Here is a 20,441-nt window from a genome sequence, read left to right as displayed (position 1 = left end):
TTTTAGTTCATCTACAGCAAGCATATTTGTAAATGGGTCCTATCATTTTTAGTAAAAGGGGGGAAAAAAAGCAGTCTGAGATTTTATACCTGAGAATTTTGTGTGACTGTGTATGCCTCCTTCCTTCTCACTCCAAAATACCAAACTGGGGCCAAAACATCAAAATGGCAAATTGGGACAAAAATTTAGAATGTCATGTGGAAACCCATTTTATCATTAAAAGAATATACCTTACAGCCAGTAGCAAAAGGTTTCCTCTGCTGGCAACTCTCAATATATGTTTGGACTAGTTAAATTAATCTTCAGGACAGGACTTCTGGACCTGACAACTGAATCTCTAATTTTCCCTGACTCTTCTTTTTGCCCTTCTGCTTCCTTTTTACCATGTTCTCATCAAGTCTTCTGCTTCCCATCAGAAACAAAAGAGTTCTAGATGTGCAAGGATCTATTTAAAATAATTTACCATGTTAAAAAGAAGAAGAAAGTGCTACTAAACTGTTTCTGGGAATGGAAAAATTGATTTTCTGTTCAAAAATCAAAACCAAAAGCAAGTATTGAAAGAGGAGAAACAAAATTTCCAGTATTGCATACTGTGATGAAACAAAGAAGTTCAGAGAATGCGATATATGGCCAACCTTAAAAAAAAAACAGCAATGAGAAATAAAAATAAAAGTGGATAGATTTCATCTTAGTCACAATAGAAACCTGAACAAAAAAAAAAATCATAGTCTAAGTGCATCTCAGATTTTCTATTTAGTTATAGAAACTGAGCTATTGCTGGAATAGCACACTTTACTTGCTTCAGAATAACACAGGAGGAACAGAATTAAATTCATTGCACTTCCCTGTTTCTGAGTTTGGGGTACATGCTGCATAATTCCATTTTGGCCTGAAAAATATATTAATATCTGGAAACATATGAATGCCTTCTTTGCTTCTATCATCAGCAAAGTAGGTTATCACTAGTTTTTAGATAACAAGTATTTTTACTGCATGAAGTATGCTGAGACTTTATTTAAAACTTGTTCTCTTTTCCATTCTATTATCCTGGCCTATGACAACTCTACTAAACATTCCTGTTTCATAGGCTTCATCTTGATAACACCAACATGTAAGAGAGATTTAGATAACCAAGTGGATTAATTTACAATTATTATTAAAATTGTCTATACCAATTGAAGTTTTTGGTAATTATTTCAATATTTGCTACATTATTGTTATGGTAACAACTAAGAACACATTCAATCACTGCACTGTTTGACAAATACAGCATTTTAAATTGAATGTTGCTTTTCTTTAACAAGATGTCATAAAATATGCATACATTGTTGCTATTAACAGTATTATGTAGCACATCTCTCCTGGTTCTCCCTTTCTTATTCCAAATTCTTGCTTGATATTACTGAGAAGCATCAATACTTTTGCAAAGGCTGATTAGCATGCAGTGACTTGATAGACATGTTGGAAGGCAGAACTAACAAATTTCCAGCATACTACTAGATTATGCATTTCTCTCTGTGCATGCAAAAAGACATCGTTCAAGTACCTCTGACACTTCTGTTGATACTTCTGTCAACATCTGTTCACAGAAGTGGCTATTGGCATGCACTTATCTGAGAATCACTATGCAAATATATGCAACTGCAGTGAAAGAAGTCCCTAGAAGATTTGAACAAACCCATTTTATCAGAATAAAAATTCTGAGGTGACTGACAGGTCCATTGTCACAGCCCTTACGGAAGCTGGCTGCCTACTTTTTCCACTGTTAAAGCAGAATATTATTTGAGTACAAGAAGCATTACTGTGAACATAGCAATTCCCAATCCTGGTAACATTTGCTTGATCTTGTTTCATTGTAGAGCAGTGGTCTATGTCCTCAAGGGAATCAGGCTTGGACAGAGAAAGTGACGTGAAGTTAAAGTGATAATGCCATTCACCAGAAAGGACAGGCTCACTGTTGTTGGACAGTGTTTTGGATGCCAAAGAAGAATCCTAAAATGACACCCTTAATTAAAATCAACTCTCCATTTATACTCATGGAGGTATGCAAGAGACAAAATGGTGTGATCTAACTAATGCTTTTGTGGCTACTTGGTAATGGTGCTGGTTCAGATATTTGTGATGAAGGCCCGACCAGGAAAGTTGATGAAACACAGTACTCTCAAGTGTCTGATCTGCCTGAGCTAGACTGCTTACAACAAGAGGCATTGCCAAAAGTGTTGGATGAAGCAATGACCTTCCCAGTTATTACCCCCTTCCTGAAACTGTTCCAAGAGACACTCATCAGTACATGAGTTTGAGGCTGGAATGAAGGCTTTATTTTCTATTCTATGCCTGTCACTTGACCTTGGAGGCTAAAGAACAGGAGTTCTATATTCTACAGCTGTCTACCTGCAAGGTTTTGTTAGTTCATACAGGTGCACAGGCAAAAGGTTGACATACACATGGTTTTAAGACAAAGTAAAGAGTGAAATCGTACTGTTTACTTTGAGAGCAGGAGGGACACATACTGAGTCCAGCAGCACAGAGAATTCTGTGTCCTAAAATGCTATATGACAATTGCAGACCAGAGAGTGAACAATTCCTTAATCTCCACCTCTGCTCTATCTTCAAAAATGTTAAGGGCCATTACTGTGGATCCTAGTTTTTAATTTCCAGCATTAAAGCAACTTGTTTAGAGATCCTGCTTGATAATGAGTCAGCTGCTTCTGCATTACATATTGTACATACAAGCATAAGTAATCTTGCCTTCCCGTCACACACTGTCAAACAACAGGGGGCTAAAGCAGTAGCTTAAGACACAGGCTTAAGCAAAGGCAGCCCCCCACTTTAAAAAGCAGATTAAGCATGTGACAGATGCTTTGCGATAATTTATGAATAGTGTACGTTGACCTGATTTTTGTGATGTTGATTGTATGATTATGTTGGCTTGATTTAATTAGAAGGCACAGACAAAGCCTGAAATACTTGATAAACACAAGCTACCCAGTGACAAACACCCTCAGGTCAGTCTGCAATAAAACCTGAATTCTCAGCTGTGGAGAGCCTATTTCTGGGCTCCAGGCAAGCTGCTGGAACATCTTTGGTCAGTTTGAATGCTGAGATTAAAGCAACTCCTGTGACTATACAAGGGGTCCATAAGCAATATGTTGTAAAGTCAAGTGGGTTGTCACAGGGGGTCAGCTGTTGAAGGGAACATATATCACCCTGCTCCCTTGACACCTTGGAGAGAAAAAAAAAAAAAAAAACAAGGCAAAACACTGAAAGTCAATTTTCTCTACTTGTTTTCCTCTCTACTGCTGATATTGTTTTAGGACATCTGCATGCTCAGGATAAATCTGTAGGTGCTTGCAGTCTGAGGGACTCATGAAGTATCACAGCCTTTGGCTCGAAGGGTATGGAAATACAAATATTCTGCAGCAGGTGAAAACACAAACCCTTGCATGAAGGGACTGAGCTCAGCGGCACCAGATGTAGCTAGCTCTAGTTGTTATAAATAGCAGCTTAAAGTTTTATGATTAAAATAATCTGCCCCTCACATATGGAAACTTTGAATGCACTCATAAATGTGAGATAATCAACAGGAGTTCAGCTCCTCACTGATGATCTGATATTGTAGAAGATTTGCCTATGGGGAAAGACCTGGGGAATCATTCACAGGGGCAGGAAGGAGACACTCATGATCCCATAGTTTCTAGCCATTAGGGAGATGATATTCTTCTATAGTATAGTGTGTCAGAATATTTTACCTCTTTGTGACCCAAGCAGGGACCTCTTACGATATGATGAGGTTTGACATCCCTCATAGCTGAGCTTCTGTGTGAAAAAGCCTGTACTTGGGCAGGGGAGTGAACACAGGCAAAGAAGAAAACAGGATACATGGCCAGGTAAGTTCCTATTCAGTTTGCAACTGTGAGGCACACTTTGATATGCAAACCCCAAAGTACCCTGGCTCCTGTAACACAAAGGAGTGGAGTATATCATGTGGCAAGGTTGCTGGCCAGTTCAACCAGGTCAGTAGTTCCTCTGAGAACTTTTGATGTTCTGCCATTTCTTCTTCTAACTTAACTCATCAAAAGGCCCTTTTGCCAGCATAGTGATGCTCAGTCTCCCCACAGTCAGTGAACATGTGCCCCTTGTACATATCAGAAATTTGACCTTCAGCCTTACCCAGACTTCAGTGTTCATCACCACATTAGTACATGACAAATAGCTCCATTCAAGCATTCCCTTGCTCCACCATTACACACTGATGCCTTACTGCTGACACTGACACACTTCCTCTCTTGCTACCCTACTCACTCACAGTTATCCATTTGCTGGAATAACCTTTCTAAGCCAGCATGTACCCTGACATTTGAAGGATTGTGCAGGGCAGTAGGATATAGAGGTAAAGTGCTAATAATGTTTCCTGCAACATCCAGATCATAGCTGGACAAAATTTTTCTTTGAAATGAGAAAGATTCTATATGAAATTACAGAAATATTTTTTTGGAATTTGGGTCAATTTTACCAAAATGTTTATTCTTAAAAATAGCTGTCATTTGGCTCAGAGTGTATGACATACATGCAGAAAAGGTAAAACCACTGTATTTTGATAGTGAGGTTATTTTGCTTTTCAAGCAAAACAAATAAAACAATTTATCCATTTACAATTACTATCAAAACATATTTAAAGATTATTCAGAAAACTAAAATTGAAAATATCCCCTTGTTTCAGACCAATCAAGACAACTCTTATCCACAAGTAGTTCTTTTTAGTTCTTAATTCTATGATTTTCTGTTTAAATATTCATCATCTCATATCAAAATCACTTCTTCCTCTTCCTGTGTCTGTCAGAAAACCTCCTTCACATTCAGCTGCAATCCTGGACCCAATTTAAAAGGTTATTTAATCGTCCCTTTAATTCTAAGGCTAAGTTAAATACCTACTCAGATTCTCTACTGAATAACTATGAATGCCAGGTATGCTGAACTGCTAAACCTCTCCAACCCTTTCTTCTCTCCAGACTTTCTATGTAGGGCTTTTCTTCACTGCTCAATGGGAAAATGAGTGAATGACTGTGTTAGAAATTGAGAAGAAGCTTCATACATTCAAAGATGCTGCTCCTGACCTCTTGTTCAGCAGAGAGAGAAAATAAAGCAACATCTACAAAGCTTCTGTGCTTGGAAGCAACACAAGTTCTCTTGGACACCTGAAAGGTTCTTTCCCTCCCATTCTTCCTAAACAGGTATTATTTTTGATCTAAAGACACAGAAACAAGGACTGCATAAAACACAATGGAACAAACATTTAAAAATGGAGTATCATCCTTACAGAAAGCATTTGATCAATTAAATTACCATTATTTCCCCTTCCCCCTCTAGCCTTACTGTATGCAAATAGAATAAACAATCAAATTCACACTGAAGTCTAGGGCTTCATTCTTCTCTAGTTCAAACATGTTTCAGAACAGACTAGGCTCCATTTGTATACACATATATTAAAGAAAGAACGCATATCAATTAAAAAAAAACCCTCCATGTTTCAAGCTGCTTATATCTTAAACATACACATACATTTCACACATCGGGGAACAAGCACACACAACCAACCCCAAGCAGTTAACTCCTAGCACCCTTCCTTTGTTCAGCTCCCACAAATTTCTGCTGCTGGTGGGTGTAAGTCTTTTGAACTTCTTGAAAGAAAGAGAAAACTGCAGCTCAGTGTGTTTAACCGTGTGCTTTCCAGTTCTGCAGGCAGAACTTGAAAAGGAGCAATATGAATGTGTGGTGAGCAGATCACAACATTCCCTGGGGCTTTTCTGTTCTTTCTGCAACTGTTCATCAATTTCAGTAGGACACACAATGGGACCCCGAGTATCTGTGTGTCTCAGACATCACTCAGTTAACTTTACTCAGCAACAACAGGAAGAGAAATACTTTGAGCTTTGCTCTATGGGTTGAAAGTTGAAATGAGCTGGTTCAACCAGAATGCTGGAGAGTGTGCCCACTACTCTGCATGAGGAAAATGCCTCTCTATTAGAGGTTCTGGTTGTATTTGTCATAACTACCCTAGCTTTTAAACACCATAAAATATACCTATTTTGTTAGCTTGGAAGGGCATGCCTTCTACAGCTAATGCCTTGTAACAATATTGACAGATACAATACAGTCATAACAACTATTGCAAGGCCAGAGAAAGAAAGGAAACTACTGCTGACCTGACTACAGCACAGAAGTTTACAAATATGTTATGTAGTTAGAAGGAAAAAAATAGTTTGAAGAGAAGATGAAATTTAAGAAATAGAGTAAGAAAATCTAAGGAGGCCACCGCCAAGAATCTGTAAACAGGAAAGGCTCTTTAGAAGAGAATACCGAAACAGACAAGTACCCAGAAAAGTAGAAGGGAGCTTTATTTCATGTTTGCTACAGTTTATAGACTCACACCCAGATATAGCAATAAAATAAATGCCTACTTCATTAAATCAGATTCATAGTGCACCCAAGAAATTCTACCCCTGCTTGGTCAGAAAGGAACACATAAAATCTCTGTCACACATTTGCTTAACTCAAGATCAAGCTGCCAAACTGACGAGCAAACCCAAGCAAAATCTTCAAAAATCCTGTTTTTGTAACAAGCTAGGTAAGGACGATCCACTCTGACCATGTGGAAACCATTGTCCCTTTCCTTTGGAAATCAGCACCTCGGCAGCCTCCTTTAAGCTGGGGTTGTGCTGCTTCATGAGAGGTGAGAGTCTGTGAAAGGTCAGAGATTGGCGAGAGGTCAAATAAGGGAGAAACAAAAAACAACATGTACAATAAGCATCTTCCCATTATATCCTAAGGCTGCATGTTTGGTTTTCTCAGGTTGGGAAGAGAAGGGAGGTTGGGCCCTGCAGTGCTCTCTGGGGAAAGGCTGCTCTGCCAGCCTGCCTCTGACTCACTGTTGTGACATCTGGTATTAAAGCTTAGGTAGTTTGAAGATCAGTGGAAAAGAGCATTTAAAAACCTGTTATTTCGCCTGTTCATTTGATTTTTAAATAACTGTGTTAACTCTTATTTACCACATCAGGCATCTGAATATACTGAGCATTGTTCCAAGTTATTGTAACCTTTCCTCTTAAAGTGGATTTAAGCCATTATGGTCTATCACATAAATCCTTCTTAGTTTGTGGATTATTGACCTGATAGGCCCAAACAGCTCCATCTGTCCTTTTAAATGGGCATGAATGCTGTGAGTGTTTATTGCATTCAATCCTATTATTTGCAAAAGGCCTGCTTTCTCTGTCTCTGTGTATGTGTGTGTGTGTTTGTGCTTAGTATTCAGGTTCAATTTATTGTCAAATTGTTGTCTACTCTCTTTTAAATATAGGGCTTTCCAGTGCAAACTGCCCCCATACAGTAGCATAAGTGAATGTACTGCTACTTGACTCGGGGAAATTAAGCTGTTGACTTAGAGCCAGCCTTTGAGAGTGATGTAAAAGTTGATAGACTGGAAGAACATTTGAAAGTGAAAAGGGACTCCCTTTTGAAATGTTGATGTGAATCAAGTCTAAGTTAATGAAGCTTTTATAGTCATAAAGTTACTTTCAGATATCTGCTCTAAGTGGTTCTTTTGAAAGAGCTAGATGCTCTAACGGACATTTGTTGAAGTGAAAACAGGAGTAAAATAGATTATTACCTGTTGTTATGTGTCAGGGTGAGAGTATGCAGAGAAAAACAGGCATTTTTCATTGGTCAGTATTTTTGGTTTAAAATAATTTACAAAGACTGAGTTAATAATTTTGATGTGTTGAGTCAAATAATTTCTGATGGAAATTTTAAAGTGCTATGAAAAGGTTCCCTGTGCAAGGAAGCCTGTTCTTTTCTGTCCCAAGGGTACTCTACACACAGAGTTATTCCTGTTAGGCAATATACTGAAAAGCCTGGAGACCAAATATGAAGACAAAAATCTGCAAAATGTGGTTGCCACCTTAGCCTGATGGATTTCATTGGTGCACTTCTGTCCTCTTACTATGGGTGAGACATTCCACCTGGTACCAGGAGGCCAGGCCATGCAGAACATGTGGATGTGGCATTCCCAGTATGCAGAATGCTTTGTCTCTAATGTGGCTGGATTCCCTTTGCAACAAAGGTTCGTGGAAAAGAGACATTCTAGCAAGTCTTGTCTGAATAATGTTTTAAAATCTTACAGAAACTAATGCAGATGGTCTGTAATAGCTTTTGTATAGAAAAATAAGACATGTCTTAGGTCTGACACTTGGTACAGAGTGGTTTGTAACTGGCTTATACTCTTTTATAACATATGTATGCAAGGGACACACAGATGTTTTCTTGGGGATGGGGAAACTCAGGAAAGTGGGAGGATATTTTTGGCAAGCTATTTTTGCAGAAGAAATGCTAGGTGCCAGCACCTTCTCAAATCCAGAACTATGGCCAAAATTTGAGTGAAGCTGTGAAACACCTTTGGTCATACTGTTTTATGTAAGATGGTGAAATTCTAAGTATGCTTGTATAACACTCAGAGCTCAGTCCATTTACTGCCTTTTTTTTTTTTTTTTCCTTTCTTCTTATTTAAGTGATTTATTAGGGGTTTTTTTAAGGGATCTGGACCCTCTGACCCATCCATTATTGGACCATTGACTCACTGTAAGGCTTACCCATGACTAAATCTTGTTCTAAACAGAGAGCTTGCATAAAACACTTCTTCCTTGAAGTGGAAATAATTGTATCCTAGGTGCTTACACATGTTTTGGCAGGGAGAAAAGTGGTGGCCTCTGGAGACAGTTCACCAAGCAGATTTTGGGAGAGGGCATCAGCTTCCCTGGCTTAAGCAATTGGAAATTCTGCGGTAATACAAATTCAAGGCAAAAGTTTGAAGTGTTTAGGAAACTTTCACTTCCCTTTTAGCATCAAACCGAACATTAGTTTTTGGGGATGAGCACATTTAATCCTGCCATGCTGGATACTTAGCCTAATGGAAAAAAAGAGTGATCCAGATGTTCAGCTGCACCTTGGGCAACTGTTTTAGCAACAGTTATGAAATGCTTATATGCCTGAAGATATGGAAGACAGTGATAAAGAACATTTCTGCAGCATTAAAGATTAAAGCTTTGCTCTCTGAAATGTAAGCAGAACACTACCTAGCATTCTGCATATATCATATCCATAAGCTTTACAATGATGTCTAGAATTCCAAGTGAATATAGTTTCCTTATTGTATAGTATTAACTATTGTTCCATATTAACTAACTATTAATATAATATAATGTATTAACTATTTACTATCATTAACTAACTAGCATTATCCTACAGAAATGGAAACAGAGCATCTGATAGAGGAGCATCTAAGAAATAAATGTGTGCATATATGTTTTGTCATATATATATACATATAAACACACTAAAACTATGTAGCAAATATTACCCACAGTCACCCTAGGTACCAATAGATATATTTAACACTGAGACATTTCTAGGAAAAAATCAGTAAATTTATGTTTCTCCCAACTTAGGCTCATTAAAATACTGAGATGAAATTACCAAACCCCTTTTTTTGGAGTGGTTTCTCTGAACCAAACACAGGGTTTCCATTGGGGAAAGGGAACTGAGCTTGCTACAGAAAGCTTAACTCCATCACCCTGAATGAATGTGGGGCCAGAAGGGAACTTTTTCAATGCTCACTGTTTCTGTTTTAACATTTCAGCCACTGGGAGGAGGGAGAAGGCTTTAGTGTATTACTGGAAGCTATTTATTTTATGAACTGTACCAATTTACTTGGCGACTAAATAGCTTTCTGAGTTTATATTCACAGTAATCAGGTTTATCTAGTTAGGTTATAAAACTGAACTTATTAATCAGGCACAAGGGAGGATGGGCTTTGAACAAGGTTTTTTATAGCTATTTTAGTTGCTAGAGCACTGTTTTGACTTTAATACAGTCCTAAAAGCTGATCCAAAGAATTGTGAAGGCTGAAGGGACAAAATCACTGCTGTAGTATTTTATTAAAGCAGCTCACATTATTGTAAACTGACCTGTTTCTGTGAAAGCCACTCTTCTGCATCTTGTTTTGATGGGCTAATAAAAAAGAAGGGACATTCTGTAGACACTTGCAAGCTTTGGGACCAGGAGACTGAAATGTAAGGGGTAAGGCAGTACACATTCTTTGATAGGAAACTGGTCCATACATGGGTTCATGCATTCTTCTTATGATAAAGGGTATGCAACAAAAAAAATTGTTATCCATAGGTCTTTCAGCTTGAAACAGAGCAATGAAAACTCAGCTGGTGGTTGTAATCTCAAAGCCCACCACTAGCTGGGAACATAACATAGTACAGGTCACATTACTGTCTAGAGTTCTTTTAAGCTATACTGTATTTACTGATGTCATTTAAAGGGGAAAGAATGATGTATGCTCAGTTAATTGTAAAATCAAAATCACAGACGAAACATCTGACTATTTTAATATGCATATATGAATGATATTCATGGCTGCATAATTAATTTTAACATGAAATAGCCAGTTTTGCAATAAACCAGTTCTCCAGAATGGGCCAATTCCACTAAGACTTCATTAAAAATTTCATCCTGAGCCAGGTGGGAAGACTGAGGCCAGTCAAATCCATTGAAAGCTGTGGAATGTGATCATGATGTTTGAGTATTGATGCATTTCAAAGTGAAAGTGACTGTGAATAAGCACTGGGATATTTGGGTAATGCTAAGCCAAGCTGGTAGGGGATTTCATATACTGGAATGATTTCTGCAGCACCTAGCTCCAGAAACCTTGAGCTCAGTGAATCCTGATGGGCTGCTGGCTAGGCAGGTTTGGCAGCCTGGGATGTGCACAGTTTCTCAGGTGAGGGCTCTCTCTCCTCTTTTCTGTTGAATTTGGCTTCCATCACAGAGTAAGGCAACTTCTAGGGTAGCTGAAGTATGCAGCCCACCTCTGGTCCTCCATGCACCACTGGAGAGGTGCAAAAACTCTGCAGGATCACAGTTGACCCCTAATCATAGACACAAAGCCATGCTCTGTCCGGATCTCTGCTTGTAGCCTGCAGGAAAAATGTGATGGAGAACGAAGCATGCAGAGGAGTTTTAGCAGGAGGATTTCAACTGTCCTTGTACCTTCTTAGTTATAGGGAGTTGTCCTAGAACGTAGTGATGAGTCTATGGAAGCCAAAATTGGCCCTTTTTATCGAAATATCTTTGTTCTTTTTAAATCTTTTTAAACCAGTAGAGTCTCTACAAGAAAACTGAGCATGACTGAGTAGAGCTTTCTTTTCAAGTAGTGAAAGTCAACACAATGTTCTGAAATCACAGTGAATATCACATTCCTGACAGCTTGATGGCATCTCCACATGCTGAGATGAAATGATGCAGAGGAGCATAGATTATCTGATAAATATCTACACTGATCCCAAATGGTCCCAAAGGAGAAAGGTGTTCTGTCTTATGAGGATTTTATTGTGTTGCTCTCTACTCCCTCAAGAGATGTGTCTGCCTATGAGCACTGTGCAAATAAAAAGCACCATTTACAGAAAAGAACCTTCTTTTAGCTCTGCAGCAGCTGCAAATCCCGAGAATGATCTTGTTCACCTCTTAGACACCAGAAAAACCTTTGTGGTGGAACAATCATAAAGCTTTATGTTCATATAGCATCTCTAGGACAGCTTTTCAGGAGAGGCCTGTGTGTAGTTCCCTCATAAAAATAATGAGTGAATAATCATTGGCAGTATACATGCAAATTGGCTTTCCAAAGCATGGAGCCACAAGATAAAGTTTATCAATCAAGGGCACCAAAGCAATTGTGAGCAGCCCCCAGAGAATTAATCCGCCAAGAATGCATGAAATCAATCTGGCAGCCTCTGAAATATGCAGTCCAGTTGCTTATGTCCATACAAATATTCACCCTCTCACCAAGAAGGAACTAAGCAATGCAGATTAAAAGGACTGTTTCAGGACTGAAACAGTCACTCTGCAGCAAGAAGCCAAATAAACACTGATAATTATTTTATCTGTGCTGAACAACATTGTAAGCAAATTGCACATAATTATGACAAAATACCATCAACAACATGACAGTCTCCTCTTGCATGCTGGGGCATTTGGCACACAGCACTGCCGAGTCAAATGTTTGTTACCTTTCTGATGACTGATGTTTGTATTTTTGTCTGTTGCTTTGATTTACACTCTTGCTTCAATAAAGACTTTTTATACTGTTGTTGTGTACAGTGTTCACTGGTTTATGCCAGAGGATTGAACTTCAGTAGGCAGAGTCTCATCTTCATTCCTCACTGCAGGGATTGTTCTCTGTAAGAAGCTCTTCCCATTCCTTGGAAAGAGGAGACAAATGAGCCCAACCAGTGGTATTCCAACCGAGGGAACAGAGTATACAACCTGGGATGAAGGACAGGTGGAGATCCCTTCTCATGGGAGCAGAAGATCAGTTTGCTGGATGAATCTGCTAGCAAACTGGTGCTATCAGACTTAGCTTTTAACACTCATGGTCTGGACTTGCTGGGGATTTTTGCACCACTGCTAAACCATGTGGCCTTCTGGAGGCCTGCCCATGTTTTGACCTTGCCAACAAGACCCTTTTTGTTGCCTTTGGCTGCAGATGGCAAAAGCTCCATGTAAGGAAGTGCTGGACAGTGAGATGATCTCATTTTGTTTGACTAGTCTAAACCAAATGCAGATGATCTCCAGAGGCTTTTGAAGCTTATAAAATTTAGGCTAAACAAAGGGCTTCGGATTTTAAGTTGCTTGCTTTGCAAAGTTATCCTGCAGTAAGACAAAGCTAAAAAAATGGGCAACACAACTGCAGATGAAATCTAAAACTGACAAATTCAGTGTAGTTCACAAAGAAAGTCACAAGAATGACTAAACAGTGCTAACAGTGTTAAAGCAGCATATTCACAATTTTCCTTGCAGGTGTAGCTCCTGCCCACAGGAAAAAAAAAAAAAAGCTTTTAAAATATGCGGTATATACTTAGCAACTGATCCTTGAGAAGCAAGCCAGCCCTTAATATCTTCCACATGTGTGGAAATAGAGGTCCTTCAATTGAGGAAGCCATCAGAAAGCAGGGGATTAATTAAGTACAAATTCTGTACTGGGCTTCTCCTTTTACTGGTCAGAAATTTTGTTCAGATGTGAGACCTAGTTGTGGGATTGGTCTTGGAACCCTAGGCTTTTGCATCAGCCCATCTTGAGGAGCAGAACAAAGAATCACAGCACACACGTGCCTCAGCTCTGCAGAAGAAGTGTTGGTATGAGCAGATGTTTGGCAGCCTTCAAGTGCAGTGGAGTGCACGTAAGGCCTTAAACTTTCGGAGAGTTGAAGGATGAAAAGGGGAGGCAGGAAGTGGACAGGGTGGACAGGAAGTGGACATCCCTATTGCCTCCCCGATGGGGAGCGCATTCTGTACACTGTGATGGCAGTGCGGGCATACAGATCCCTCACACACCACACCTCTGCTTCTGAGGCCAAGCCACTGGAGATCTGCGTGGAAATAAAGGGGAGATTTTAAAGCAATGCGATGCCATGGAGTATTTTTCATAGGCGAGGACAAAGGCTGCTGTTTCTCCGACAAGGCAATGAGCCCTCTAGAGGCAGCTGCAACCAGAGCAACCCATGATGGTGCGCCATGGAGGAAGAGCCCAGCCTGGGGTCCCACGCTTTTGCACCTTCTCCAAGCTCTGCTCCCTCTCCCACAGCCCTCCTCTCTATCCCAGTCTGCTGGCACCCACCCCCGTCCCCTGGTAGCTACTCCCACTTTAGCCAGTCGGCTGGAGAAGTCCTGGGGAAAGGAGCTGCTGCTGGGCACAGAGACAGCAGCATCTAAGCCACTTAAAAAGTTTCCAAACAAGTTTGTCCGCTATACATGATGTACAGACCATTGACCAGTCCTCATCCTACATGGCATTTCTTGAAAGATATGACAGGAATTGAGGAAAACAGCTTCTCAGCTATCCAGTAATCCTTTTGGAGTCAAACTCTGTTCAGGATGAATCTAATCACAGTCCAGCCAGTCTCTGGTAAGAGTTGAGCGAGGCAAACACAGCCACCCCTCCATGCCTACAGGAATAGCCAGGGCATTGCCTACCCCTTAGTGCTTCCCCTTGAAGAGTGAGAAGGAGTGAGTAACATCAGAAAACTACTGGGGAACACTAGTGAGGGTACAGGGTGTCAAGCAGGCTACGGGGTAGCTTCAAACATAAAAGGTGATTAATTCCTTACTGTCAATGGTTTAATTAAAATCACAGACACCCGCACTTTCTATCCTGGAAAAGAAAGTGGATACTGTGGGAATGCAGTGATTTTAACCAGGCTAGTTTTCCAAGGGCTTCTGAAGGTGTGAAGCTGACTCATCTCTGGCTCTTCTCTGCTGTGGGTGAAGCAGCAGGCGGGGAGGCTCGATGTGCAGCCTCCCTGGAGCAGGGGCTGTGACTGGGGTCGTGACCATGTGCTGGTTGTATTTTATCACTCTTGCTTCATTTTCAAGGATTTGGAGCTTGTCAGAAGCAGAAATTTAGTATATAAGAGAAGTTGTTCAGGCTTTGAAAAAAACCTCCAGGCACTTCTGTACACCTGTCTTTACATGACAGGATAAAACCTTTCTGCAATGCCTCTAAGGAATGTGTTATGTACCAGTTGTGGGTATTCAGCTTGGTCTGGAGAAGTGCTCTGCATCTTTTCTCTGCTTTCTCTCCAAAGTTTCGAGTGATACCTATCTATCCAGCTATCAAACTACAATTTCTTCAAAAGGAGAACCTTTCTTTTTTTATCCCTCTCTCCTTAACACCTTAAGCCCCTCATGACAATGCCTGTGGTATTAATTGCTGGATGATCTTGCTCCAATGGTCTGCAAGACACAACAGCAAAATGGTTCTGGTGATTTCTCCTCTGAAATATCTAACATCTAGGTATTAGCATTTCCTATGTCCTTACTTCTCTTGACTAGATCTTAATTAAAAGCCTAATAAAATGCCATAATTTGATTAAGAGACAGTGATAATTTAAAGCCCACAGTTAATTTCTTTGCACCACTCTCAGGTTCATCCATCCCTCTCAGGCAGAGGAAAAAAGCAAAAAAGAAGCTCCAGTGTTATACAGAATTACCCCTTATTATATAAGCCTCTCACAAGATATTTGTGGCATAATATGAAAAATAGCACGTATAAATCTTTTATTTACACTTTAATTTATTGTGCACGTCATTTGTAAAGGTGTGATAGCTGGTTTAATTCAGCTAAGAATATATGTTAGCTAGCCCTTACCTGGTTGCTCTTGGAGAGAATCCAAGGGAGGTGTTTCTTGATTTTTTTTTTCCCCTTTCCAAATGGAGGCAAGAATTAGATGCATATGTTCTCAAAAAGAATGTAAACATATAGTTTAATTTAATCTCTTTGTTAATTTTATTTTATTTTTTGTTGTTGTTAACTAATAAGACCTTTGGAATCAGCATTTTTAAGTGACTTAAGCCTACAGATTGATGCTTGGGCTGACATGTTAGCAAGGCAGGGGAGGGACGATTTATTCTTGGAAGTCTGTGACAGAATTGATGTAAAGCCTAAAAAAGATGTTTCTTTTATAAAGATGTTGGTGCTGTATAGGCAACAGTCCACACATTTCATCTGCTTGTTATGTTGTTGGTCTCTCACAAGCTACAAACCCCCACTGCTGTAAGCAGTAGTAACAGCAATCCCTAGCCCACTTAGCATCAGTTGCCTAAGCACATGTAATGCAGCCTAGTCCTAGGCTGGAAAACAAATAGCAGGCTGATTTTTTCTCTTTGATTTTGAACTTTTGGCCAAGAGAAACATTGGTTTTCTACGTGATTTTTTTGATTGTGGGGGGAGAAAGTTCCAGTTTAGCCAATGCCATCCTGAAGGAACAAAAAAATTTACTTTTTACTCTTGACTTTGTCTTTCAGGCTACAGAACTATGAAGATCAGCATGAAATTTTGTCTCAGCAAAGAGTAGAAAATAATAACTTGTGTCTTGTCAAGCCATTCTCCTGTCTCCTTTGACAGCTCAGCCTTTGGTGGCTGCAGTGAGTTGGACACTTGGCTGTGTCATAAGCCTTTTGGATCAGCCCATCAGAAGGAAAGGAACACAGACTTGGAAGAGTCCTCTGTCTTCTTCTGAAAGTATCTGGGCATTTTAACCTGTCTTTGAGTACCATTTTGCAGTCAGATGAAGAGCTCTTGCTCTTCCTCTTTGTAATAAGAGAGAGATTAAGTCTGATGCCTTTCTGGTGGTTGTTTGGGATTCAGGGAGGGAATTTTGCCCTTGTCTTGGCTGTCTGGTCAGTGCTGAAGTTTCATTGTTTTTTTTCCAGAATCCAGTTATCAGGTAAGTAAATTTATAATTCATGTTATAACAGCTGGCTGGTGCCTTGGAGAAGGGACTGGTTTCCCAGCAGGCTGACTGGCAAAAGAGGAAGAGATGCACAGACACAAAACATTTTCCTTAAATAAGTTCAAATTTCCCAAGTTTCAGCTTGTGTCTGTTGCCTCCTGTCCTTACAGCATGCAGTTCCAATAAGAGCCTTGTTCTGTATTTGCAAACAGCAGGTTTTCCCCTTACCCTCTCCCCTTTTGGCTGAACATGCGCAACTCTCTCAGCTTCTCCTCCTACACCACGTGCTCCAGCCTTGTGATGGCTCTCTGCTAGACTGGCTCCAGATTGTCAATGTTTTTCTTGTATTGCAGAGGCCAAAAGTGGATATAACACCTCAGCTGTGGTCTCACAATCACAGAGGACAGGGAAATAATCATGTCATCATTCTTGCTAATGCAGCCTGGCATGCAGTTGGCTTTCCTTGCTGCAAAGATGTATTGCTGGTTTGTGTTCAACTTGATGTTCACCAAGAACTCCAGATCTTACCTGAAAAACTGCTTTCCTGTCAGAGGTTCACCTTGGCCCATTTCTCCAGCCTTATCTCCAGCATATTGACTGCTCTCCTGTTTTGACATTGTCTGAAAACCTGAAGAGGGAATACTCATTCCCCTTATCCAGTTCATTATACAGACACTACACAATACTATTGCTGGTAGGGACCTCTAAGGTACTCCACAAGGAAATGGCTGCCATTTGCACTTCAGACCCATAACCCTTGGAGCCTGAGGGTTCAGAAGATTTTCCACTCAGCTTCTTGTTCCCTCATTCATTCCCTCTCTCACCAATTTCCTTATAAATTTGATTTCTAGAAGAAAGTGTGAACTAAGTCAGAACTTAAAATAATCATTTGGGTTCATAACAAAACATTTCTATTGGCTTGAGCAATAAGTAAATACGTAAATTGTGGTGGCAACTTTTGCCAAAACCTTGTTTTGTGGCTTGTAAAATTGCTGCCGTTTCACGCAGAGATCTGCCAAATAACCTATGGAAAACAAAATATGGGAAAACAGGAAGTACTTCATATAGGCTGGCTGTTGAAAGAAGACTTACATAACTCCTATGTCAGCCTGAGGCTCGACCTAGTAATTTTAAAAACATTAGATTCATTCAAAGGATAATGAATCCATGAGCTAATCTTGGGATGTCAAGCTATCACTATTATTTGAGATACACATGCCAAATGTGTATAAACAGAGTTGTTATTGTCTTTAGTTGCTGTTTGTGGATATTCCCCTGCAGCGTATGCGCATTTCTTCTTAATTTTTGGAAACATGACAACTTTTTCTTTCAATGTGATTTGTAATAATTAGTTCCATTGTTCCTTTTCTAAGAATACCTTCTGTAATTATCTCTCCATGGTAAGGTGGGGGAAAGGATGACCACAGAAATTATGTGATGTTAAGGAAAGATATAAATATTAAAAATTACAAAACCATGAAGAAGAGTTCCTCATAACTAATTTCTTCCAGAATATTTCAGAATCATTTTTAGCTCCCTTGGGTGTTACTCTTTTTGATGCCTCTGTGTTATGTATAGAATCAACACTTTCAGAAAAGGGACATGTGATTTCCGATGGCATTATTTCAGGTGCTGAAACTGAATCCTTTTTCTGGAAGCTGGATATGAAAAGGGTGATCCTTATCACTATTTGCACTCCCAGATTCCACGGACATTTTGAAAACAGTGGATACAGATCCCTTGTGGTTCATCGAGCCCAAGCTACCAAGATCATAAATGGAGCTGTTACCCTTTCTCCACACATGAAGCACCTACAGTGGTGCTAGGCATGTTCAGCAAACACACATCTGTGTGTTCACTCTGTGGCTGAAGTGCTTCCAGACAGTGAAGGATCCAGGCTCTGAACTTCAGAGATCACTGAATAGGAATCAGAAGCCGTCCTTTATGTGCTTGGGCTCATGGCTATGAATAGAATAAGCAGTTCCTGGTCCTCTAAGGTTTACTGTGCCCTGCAAGAGCCACATGGTGGAAGTCTCCAAACTGCTCAGCTTGTGAAGACTAGTGTGGCACACTGCATCCTCAAGGCCAGGCTGAATGAGGCTCTGAGCAACCTCAGTGGAAAGTGTCCCTGCTCATGGCAGGCACGTGGAACAAGATGATCTTTAAGGTTCCTTCCAACCCAAAACCATTCTATGATCTCTGCTTGCCCACCTGCATCTTCAGGCAGAGGGCATCTGTTGCCCAGTGAAGACACAGTTGAAAAAAAATTAATTGTTAAGTCTGGAGCAGGCTAAGAACATATGAAGAAAATGCACTAAAATCCAAACATAAAAAGGGAAGAAAAATTAGTTTATTCAGGCAGTTTCAAATTTCAAAGCCATCGTCTCTAGCTCGTTGGCAGTGGATGGGTGAACTCTCCCCAAACTAGACGCAGAAAAATGTGTTAATTTTCTACAGCAAAAAAGATAGGTCAATAGCAGACCCAGAACCTAAATATAGATGCTTCTACACTTAGTTACTATGTAATGCAGCTTGTGATGGTTGCCAGAGAAACCCATTTATGCTCTTGAATAAGGTTGTGCTCTCCCTGCTTTATCCTCTCCCACATAATGAACATTTTAAAGTGGTTTAGTACAGAATTGAACTGTGGTGAATGCACTGCATACAGAGGCAGTAAGTGTTTAGATGTCAGCTGTGTATGTGTATTTTTCTATTTTGGGACACAGTGAAACAGCTCAAGGTATCTCTCTGTAGTGCTGGAGAACAGCAGTGTTCCCAGCTCAGTCTGAGTTCTTCCGTCTCAGATCTGGGGGTGGGTGAGGAGAAGCACTTTCACAAGACACTCAGCAAAACTTTTGCCCGTCTCTTAGTTTCAGCAAGGACTGAACTTTTTAACCACTTTCAGGTGTTGGATTCCTTCATGACTGCAAATCTTTTTATGAAAAAATGTGAGAAGTTGTGGCTTCTTCCCTGTCAAGGACTAAAAGCAGACAAGCCAGTGAACCATGTGAACTGAGAGCACCACCTATGGCCTTGGACTGTCCCTCCTTCCAGGAGCTCAACCTAGACTGAGCAGGTTGAAAACCAGATCTCTATGTCTGTATTAAACAGTGGCACCTATGCATTATGATACAATGAGACTGCCAAGAGCATGAGGGAAATGGGCTAGCACTAGTCTATGGATGTACAGGGCCTCTGCAGCCTGGGAGGCATGTGACTTTGGTAGATATAACTGCAGGGCTAAAAAAATCCCAAGCCTTGGAGAGTAGTCATACAGAGGCTGAATAACTTTTGAGTCTCCTCTTGTTTGAGAAGTAGCAACCATGAATAATTCTGTTTTCCTGATCTCAGTTAAGTCTCCTCCTCTGTACCATATCTTGTCCAGAGGAATGTAACATCAGTCAACTGAACCTTCAGAAACTTTTACTGATGATTGATTTTCATTATTTCTGCAAAGGCTGTGCTTCACCTGTGCAGTTATTTGGCCACAGGACCAAACCTCCTCTACCTCATAGCCTTGTCTGCAAGGGATGGATTTTTATGTCGGCTGTGAACTGAGTAACATCTGTTACTCATGATCAAGATGAAGAGAAAAAATGCATTCTTCTGATACTTGCTCTTTGGGAAGTCCTTTAATTAGCCCTGTGGACTTTTATGAGGTGGGGGGGCCTTAGAAACTTCTAAAAAGAAGCATGCAGAATATTTCCCTTGGGATTTCCCCCATATCTCTGGAATCAGCTCAGTCTTATTGACTAATCAGGGCATTAGTTTTACGACAAAGGTTTCAGCAAACCACTGAACAGGGAGGGAACTACACTGAAAAACAAGATTGAAAATATGACCACAGAAAATAAAAATTATTGATCTCCAGAACTATTTGCCCTAGCTGGGGAAGAACAGAGCCATAGAAAAATGATGTGGCTTCAGCTCACCACAGAAGTTTCTCTTTGATAAGATGGGAAAAATTAGTCACTGGGGGGAGTGATGGTGAACCACAGAAAGCACTAGGGTAAAAAAAAAAAAAAACAAAACCAAAATATCCTGAAGCCAAACTACTAAACAGAAATTGCAAAGTCCTCTAGATGATTTGCATGCTGT

At 40.1% G+C, this 20,441-nt stretch overlaps 1 long non-coding RNA gene across 1 annotated transcript; it reads left to right on the top strand.

Moving 5' to 3' along the window:
• The first annotated feature begins 1,859 nt into the window (after nt 1–1,859).
• On the top strand, nt 1,860–18,663 carry LOC111923788 (uncharacterized). Its single transcript, XR_002861290.2, has 4 exons — nt 1,860–2,042; nt 3,769–3,887; nt 5,010–5,231; nt 15,916–18,663. It is a non-coding gene; the product is annotated as an uncharacterized LOC111923788 (long non-coding RNA).
• Nucleotides 18,664–20,441: the final 1,778 nt, after the last annotated feature.

This window comes from Cyanistes caeruleus, chromosome 1 (assembly GCF_971803275.1).
Source record: "Cyanistes caeruleus chromosome 1, bCyaCae1.hap1.1, whole genome shotgun sequence".
Lineage (NCBI taxonomy): Eukaryota > Metazoa > Chordata > Aves > Passeriformes > Paridae > Cyanistes > Cyanistes caeruleus.
Note: the sequence above shows the minus strand (reverse complement) of the source record. Positions and strands in the feature narration are given on the sequence as shown.